This window comes from Hippoglossus stenolepis, chromosome 23 (assembly GCF_022539355.2).
Source record: "Hippoglossus stenolepis isolate QCI-W04-F060 chromosome 23, HSTE1.2, whole genome shotgun sequence".
NCBI classification, from domain to species: Eukaryota; Metazoa; Chordata; class Actinopteri; order Pleuronectiformes; family Pleuronectidae; genus Hippoglossus; species Hippoglossus stenolepis.
This window is the reverse complement of record NC_061505.1, coordinates 11,530,556-11,539,198: the sequence shown is the minus strand read 5'-3', so window position 1 is coordinate 11,539,198 and position 8,643 is coordinate 11,530,556. Positions and strand designations below refer to the sequence as shown.

Here is an 8,643-nt window from a genome sequence, read left to right as displayed (position 1 = left end):
GACCAGTGTTTATGATCATTTAACCGTAACAGGCAGACTCGTTCAGCCTGATAACAGGGAAACGGCGTTAGCAGAAGACACGTGTTTTCTCCGTTTACACACGAACAGCTGAGAGCTGCACTGAGGTAAGGAGAGAAGAGGGGGGAGATTCTGGAGGAGGAGGAGGAGGGGAGGAGGAGGAGGAGGAGGAGGAGGAGGAGCCACTGGGACCTGACTGAAGCTACACAGGTTTGTTGTTTTATTATATTACTAATCTTGTTGATGTCAACAAGAACAATACAACAAAGTGTTTTTATACCACAGCTCTGTGTTGACATCTCACTGAGTAATGTTAATGTAACATTAGCTGTCTCAGAAACCACTGAACAATAATTATATGAATACTGTATGTTACAGGAATATCTTGTCATTGTTTTACACATGTGGGATAAAAAACATTCCAGCTTATGACCCCTAATAACTGACATTATCATATAACCAACATAATATAGATCTAATAATAAAGCCTTCTCTGAGTTTCTCCTTTGTTTGTTTTCAGACACTTCCTGAAGAGATGAGTGTGGAGCAGCACAGGGGCTGACAGCTGCAGACATGGTGACCCACCTTCTGCTGGGAACCACTTATTTCCCTACCAACTGTGGGACACACCTTTCAGACAGCCAGAGGAAATGCTGTGGTCAGGATCCTGAAAACTGTGTGAGTCTACCACTGTACTTCTCCCAGTACTGCCTAGAAGTGTTTTACATATTCAGAGGCAGTACCAGGAGGATGTTTGGGTTTTAGACCGCTCTGGAAGCTTCATATAGTACCACAGGTATTCACACAGCTGCATATACTAGGTGCAGAACGATATCATTTGCGTTATTATTATTACTTCTGTTGTATCTTTTTTATTTATTAGTTTTTCTATGACTATTTTCACACATTTGCTTTGAAATTGTGAATTTTCTTATGAATATATTCATATTTTTCACTATAAATATTTGTTCAATTGGGTTTACACTGTAATGAAAATTGCAATAATAAAAGGGACATTAAACAGATTTGCTGTATTTATTTTGTATTTATATTATATACATAAACAGATTTTTTACACAGGTTGGTCTGCGTGAAAGGCACCATGATTCAGCTTTGCTTTTCAAGGACGAATATTTGTCCTGTTGAAAACAGTTACAATACTTATTAATATAATATTTGACATTCATATCCAGTTTGGCAAAAGTAATGCTTAAATGAGAATGACTTACAGTGTTTGTATTCCACAAGAGTTACAAAAAGACTATATTTATAAAAATGCATATTTAAAAAAAATATATATATTTGTAAAGACTTGTGAAGCTGAAATTCCGGTTTTCAACCATTCAATATCTGATATACATGTTAGCAACTTTGAACATGGACTGTGGATGTGAGTGATTTATTTCAAATGCAAGCTGTGGAAACAACAAAAATGAAACACTAAAGCATTTAAAACTTTTTATAATAGATATGGTGAAATGGCAGTCAGAAAGGAGAGAAAATAACAAAGAATGGAAGAAAGAAACTTTTTGTTGATAATAAAACATCAGAGAATAAACATTGCAATATTAATTCCAGTGTAAACTCCATTGCTAAACAAAGCTGGATCTGAAAAGGGTTTTTCTTTCATTGGAGTTGATGTATCAGGGTCAGAAAGCTGTAAAAGAACCTTAAGAAAAAAAGTGATACATGACACAGTAGTCTCCTCCTGTAATATATAATTTCACATCCTGAGGTGGTGGGAAGTTAACTAACATTGTATTTCTGGTGCATAGTAATAAAACTAATCTATCAAACAACAGATTGAATTTATATTGATTTGGTAAATTACCTGTTCAACAGAAAACTGGAGACTTCAGCGTCAGAAACTCTTTGTCTCTCAGTAGATTTCCATCGTGGAGACAACAAGGTGTTTATCCTCATTTCCTGTTTCACCACGCCTCACTTTAACTTTCACTTTCACTTCTCAGATGAAGCCTGGGCCGTTCCTTTGGTTTTTCAGTGGTACATTTATTGTTTATTACTTATTATTATTAAAGTATTTTCCGTTACGGTTTTTATTTTAGGCTCACTACAGAGTTAATATAGCAGATAGGATTATATCACGTTTGTGCAAAGGCATTAGAAATCATAGACATCTCTTACACACTGCTACTTTAAATTGATCTTGCTTAGTAAGCTACAGAAATCCTGAAGTAGATAAAAGGTCTCAATGACTCATTTACCGGTTCAAACTAGCTGCTTGTTTTCATACAAAAGTACATCGATTTTATCACTCCACAATACAATAAGATTACCAGATTCAATAACTATTTAATGGAGTGTTTATAGGTTATTGCATTTGAACTATGCAGACTCTAATATATAGTTGTGAAAATGATTTGGCTTGATGGTTTCCTGACTTAATGTAACACATTAAATATTCATCTTTTGTAACTGGCCTTTTCCTGCCAAGCTTATGACACACCTTGCTGTTGGGTGGGTGAGAAACAATAACCTCCTTTAAAGCACACTGTCAACACAAAGCAAATGAAAAACACAAAGATAATAAGTCTGCTTCATGTGAGGAGATTTTAAAAAGAGCCACCCTGTAGACCTACCAGCAAAATCAGAACTGATTTGCTGAAACTTGAAAATTGTAACTAAAGCTTACTTTCTACTCCTGTGAGAAAAAAACGACTGAATGTATCAGACTGGTTAGTAAATTTAGAAGGTTCACCTGGATGTCACGTTCCCATTACTGTGAATAAAAACCCATGACAGTAAATGCCGATTTAGCACAGCAGCAAACCTACACAAATCCTATGACTGTAGATATGAAAAAGTAATTTGAAAAAAGAAAAGTTAAAGGTGATAGTATTCCTGTTGTGTTCTGTATGCTGTGATTGTGCTTTGGGGAACATTGAAGAATACATGCTGAGCACTGCCATTGTTTCTTTATGGAATCTGTTTAATTGAGTAATTCATCCGTACATGTTGACAACACCACAAATGGAGTGAATGATCTTTTGATTCCTTTCAAAGTGTAAATAGTTACCACAAGATAAAACTCAAAACAAAGAAACCCTTCATTCTGAGGGAGAAAATAAAAAGATTTAAAGAGAAAAAAAACTCAACAACATATTGACATATACACTTAATATTTTCCTACATTGGAAATGTAAATATTTCACATTAGATACGTCACAGGAACAGGAACAGATTTTTAAATTCTGATTTTTTAAATCCTGTTTGATAAGGATGATACCACATACAGACATGGTCATGTTTTAATAAGAGACAATATATGTAAATATTTGACATCAGGATTGTCATAGAAACAAAAAAATAACATCAAACATTAAATTTGACAATTTCTGTCTTGATTATTTGCGTGGATGTTTTTCGAGGCAAGATAATGATGTTATGTCAAACAAAATCCTAAAATCTATTTGGTATGTTTCTTAACATGTGCTCCTAGAATGTACACAGACTATCAGACTGTATTTCAGTGAGCTCATCAACACAGAGTTAAAGCAGATTACTTTGTTAAAGACGTAAAAACATTCTCAGATAAAGGTGAACACAAATGGATCAAATTATCCATGACAGGATAATGAATCAGTGTAATGAGGAGGATGTGCACTTCTCTAATCAGACAGCTTGTTGTCTCTCAGTTGAAGTTAAATGACTCTTTGAGACTCTGTTCTGCCTGTTGAAGTGAGATATTTTTCCAGGTTGTAGGAATATCAGCAGGCTTTACACCATATTCTACTGCAAACTCCTCATTGAACTTTGCCATTACATATTTCCAGTAGTCTGATGCCTGATAGCTTCCATCTGGAGGAATTTTCCAATCTGGGAAGATGTCTGTGTATTTTTTGTAAGAGATCCATTTACCTTTAGTAGCATCACAACGAAATAGGTTGTCACTCACCACAGATGACGAGCATATGTCAGTGACTAGTTTTTTTGTTTTTTCCCACTTGTATCCATTCAGACCCTGTGGCCTATGCAGTGAAGCCTCATGCTCAGAATGGTTACTACCTCCACACACACAGGCCACTGCACAGAAGGGACACTGTTTACCACATCCAATCACTTGGGTGAAAAGCTCATTCTGGGGCTTGACATCAAGATGTTGAAGTATACTCTGGATGTCTCTTCTTTCAAACTCTTTCCTCAGAGCTTCTTCCATTTTATTCACAAACTCTGTGAACCAGTCAGCAAACTGTTCCTGGTTTGCTTTGTTCAGCATCATGACATCACCAAGTGCATCCTGGAAATGACAGTGTATCACCAAGTTCTGACAGAAGTTGTTAATGAATGTTTTCAAGTCATCACTTGTTTTCTTTGTGGCCTTGTGGATTGCAGCCCCATACTTCTGATACTTGAGTCAGAATCACGGATCCACTAGCTCAAACATCTTAGAATCTTTTGATAAGTGTTTCACTGTTTGAGTATCACTCCCCATATACCTCATATGGCCAGATATGCCATACGTACTCTGAAGCTATGCTTTGAGCAAATCCCAGTAAAATGTCACTTTGGGAGTAGACTCTTGTGTTGAACTGTGATTGTTTCCTCATTTCAGTAATGATAGCAGGACCCAGTTTACTGTAGACAAAGTTTTCAACTGCAGGCTTCAAGCATTGTTAGTGAATTCTTCTGCCTTCTTCTGGCTCTAGATCCGATTGATGGAACACATCTTTGAAAGTATCACAAAACATTTCTTTGTTTTTCTTCAGACATACGTAAGGGTCATTCTCCTTTAGGAAATCTTCGTGCATTTTCTGAAAGTGTCTGGCTGCAATACCACAGATGTGTATTTTAGAGAAACTTCAAACTCAATTTCTACGGTTACATCCTCATGCTTTTGCAGCCTCTCTCAATAATCAAGAGGATCTCTGGATGTAAGCATCAGAGTAGTTTTAGTTTTTGCATCTGCTTCAGGTGCATCTGTTTTCCCTTTTTCCTTCACATACTGAATGCATTCATCTATGATGTTGTCAGCTATCTTCTGTACCCTGATTGTGGGATCTTGAATGGGTAGCCAATTGCTCGCCCCCTTTTTAGCTTTTTCAAGTATTCCTTTGGCTTTATATATGAAAGGCGTTTTGCCACAATCTTGCAGTTTTGTTTTACTCAGCAATTCACATGCATGACCTTTGGGTGAGAGATTTATTCTTAAGTAGTGGGAGACACTGGTGAAGACATTTGTTGGCACTTGTTTGGAAAAAGACAGTTTCTTTACTGTTTCTTTCCACATCTTATCAAATTCTTGGTTCAGTTCTTCATCTCTCATCTGGATATTTTTCTTTCGACATTCATCGATCAGTGCACACACTGCTCTTTCAATTTCTTTTGTGTGATTTTCCTTGATTTTTTGAACTTCTGTCTGTCCCTGTTTGATTTCAGCAGCTGCTGTGAGTTGACTATACACAGAGTTCTCCATGTCTCGTCGAAGACTCCTTGCACTGTTTGCAAAGTCCTCTTTGTATCTTTCTACGAGATGGACATGGCCGTCTTTTTGCTCGAAATAGTTTTTCAGTTTTTCAAGAAGCTCTTTCTCCAATTCCATCAGCTTTGTGGAGACTTCACTTTTCAAACTCAAGATGGGTTCTCTCATGTCAACTATTTTAGATTTGGAAGCAGGTGTTCCTAAATTTGAGATGGTTGTTTCAGCATATGTTATCCACTTGTATATGGATTCTTTGAAGTCCCATTGCCACTTGTTGAATTCTGTGCATAGCTTCATGTATGCATCAACCACTAGACTATTTCTGAAGCTGAGATGGAAGTTTTCATGCTTCACTGCTCTCCCCACAGGCTTGACATCCACTCTTTTAAACTTCAAGATGTCATTGTGAGGACTCACAGTTTCCTAGTATTTGGAGTGATGTTTTCTTGAACTGATATACAGCTTCACTGTACCCTGCATTGACTGGTGCCATTGGTGAGTTTCCATTCCAGAGTCCAGGAATGTACCAGTTCCCAGTTTCTGGGTTGTACTCCATGACATCAGTGAAGCAGGTGTTCTTTTCTTTCTTCTCCATTTTGGCTGCTGCCTGTGGTCATCTCGTTTAACTGATCCAAGGCAGTTTCACTCTCTCTTTAGGTGTTCTCATTGGCTGAAACATCTGACACATTCTGGTGAACAAGCGGCATTTTAGGCTTTTTGCCCACCTCTTTCATCTGAAAGCATGCACAACTATTTGTAGGATGTCCTTCATTTGTGTGGAATTCTCATTGCAATAGTGATAATGGTGATGTCCTCAGCCCCACAACAAGTGTTGCGAGCTCATTAATGGTACTCTGGCTATCATCCAGTTGTGCAAGCTCTGCTGACTTTAAGCCCTCAGTGTCAATGATGACCATGGAAGTCACAGTCAAGGTCTTTTGACATCTTCATTGATTCTGATGAGCAACATAAAAGCACCTCAGGTACATCGGCCACTGCTGACTGCAAACTGCACTCCAAACATGGTGTTAAGAAGAGTGGACTTTCCTGTGCTCTCCTGAACTCCAAGAACCGTGACGACCAGTATCTTGTTCTTTGGAGACACCAGTTCATTAGGCAGAGAGAACATCACTCACCCATGTGAGGTATGTTGGATGCATCTCCATCTACAAGCTCCGGGAAATCCATCCAACAACAATCCTGCACAGATTTTGGGCAGATGCTGTAGTTGTTTATGTGACAGATCGCATTGTTCTGGAAGAGAGCTGAAGCTTCATAGATCTGACCCATTTTACGGAAGAAGTGTTCAATTCCCAGTGAGCTGTTGGAAAGCTCTTTATCAATGACTTTGATGGCCTCTTTGTTCTCAGCATCTTTGCATTTTTTCTTTGTACTGCTTCCTAGAGGCCAGACAGTTTCTCGAGACAGGTTGTAAGGGTTCATTCGCATCCATTTCAGGAAATAACGTCTCTCTATGCCTGGGCTTGATATTGCACTGGATGAAGCACGTCATGGCACATCTGATATGTTTCTAGGCTCTGTTTCTTCGAGAAGTTTTTCTTTCTTTTCTGAAGCCCTGCTTGTATATTTCCATGTCTTCAGATCCAGATTTTCAGTCAGAAATCCTTCCCCTTCTCTAAAATTGTCAATTCCTTCCACTATTTCCATGCATGCAAGGAAGCTGAGTGGCTTTGTAGTCAGGGATGTTTAGAATTTTTGATGTTATGGCATCTGCATTTTCCTTGTGATCTGACACTCTGGACAGTCTTCATCAACCAAGATTCCCAATTCATGGGCAATGTCAGCCATCTTCTCAATGCACATCTTCTCCTTTGTGTTCTCAATAACATCGTTGACTTTTTTCCGCAAACCTTGGACAAAGTCTGCATAATTGTTCTGCTTGGTCTTTGTAATGATGTTTTGTTAAGCCCAGCTTTGTTGCTACTGTTTTTAGAGCATCCATACTAAAGCATTTGCTTTCTTGGTTACCGACCAAAAACATCTGTGCCTTGTGGTGGGTTGGTTGGCAGCTTGCACTCAGGTCCAAATTGTCAAAAGAACACAAACACTGCTGCAGATGTCTGACACAAGAAAAGAGAAACTGAGTTTCAAAATGCAACAATGTCCCCACGAAAGTTAGCTACAGCTATTGGCTCACTGAAAATATCAATGTTTTTTTTCCCACAAGGAAGGTACCAAGTTATTTCAGTCAGGCCATTGGATATTCTTCTACGGGTGTCACCACACTCCATATCATGGTGAACAAAAAAGTCATTGCTCAAAAGCTTATTGAGAATCTCTGACTTGGACATGGAACATTCCCCCAGTCTCACAAAAGATATCAGTGGAATTTCAGAGAGAACAATTCTTTCTTCAGTAAAACCCTTGGATTGTAAAAGTGACTGAGGTCTGTACGTTTTAACAATGTCTCTCATGGCCCAAAGCATGAGTTTGCACTGCTCTGTGTCACAATCTGGAAGCAGGAGAGGCACAGAAAACTGACACATGGACATTTTGAGGGCCATTTCCTGTTGCACAAACCCATCAGAACACAGGAAGAGAGCAGTGATTACGTCAAGGGGGTTTACCTTGTCACCTGAGTCTGTCATGTCGCTCTGATTACTGAAGTCAAATTCAGTCGTTTCAGTTGCTCCGTCATTGGATGATTCACGTTCTGATTGTAAATTTCTCGCTGTCACATTAACCATCATTAGTTTCTTCAAGAAATACCATGGAAGATCTGAGTTGCACTTGGCAGGTTCATCAGTGATGGCCTTCAGGTCAATCTGCAGTATTTCGCTCAGTGTTAGCTTCTCTGTGTAGCGCTGCTTCAAGCCCAGATCCTCCAACAAGGTCTGTTGTTGTGTCTCTGTGGGCATGAAAACAATGATTATTAAACCCGTAATTACAATGGCCAGTGGTATTCAGATCATTCCCCTTTGCATTAGGGAGGTATGGATGATATGTGTTAAATAAGTTAGTATGTATATATGTCTTTGGAAGGACAGAAAACTGAAACCACTCTTGATCTGAAAACATTTTTCCACCCCTTTACTAGTGTACCTTTTAAGTCAATAATCAGATATCTATAAATGATATATTATTACAATAGAGATTGTTATATTAATGTATATAGCTACAGAGGGGTTATGTTTTGAATCCATCAGTCCCATTTTTAGCTTAAT

The 8,643-nt window shown here is 38.3% G+C and overlaps 1 long non-coding RNA gene and 2 pseudogenes across 1 annotated transcript; all 3 read right to left on the bottom strand.

Annotated features, from left to right (window-relative positions):
* Positions 1-1,039: 1,039 nt before the first annotated feature.
* Positions 1,040-2,099, bottom strand: LOC124851355. The gene is made up of 2 exons (XR_007032400.1): positions 1,850-2,099; positions 1,040-1,687 (listed from the first exon to the last, which is right to left on the bottom strand). It is a non-coding gene; the product is annotated as an uncharacterized LOC124851355 (long non-coding RNA).
* Positions 2,100-3,086: 987 nt separating this feature from the next.
* Positions 3,087-6,901, bottom strand: LOC124851385 (annotated as a pseudogene).
* A 279-nt stretch (positions 6,902-7,180) lies between these two features.
* On the bottom strand, positions 7,181-8,524 carry LOC124851384 (annotated as a pseudogene).
* Positions 8,525-8,643: the final 119 nt, after the last annotated feature.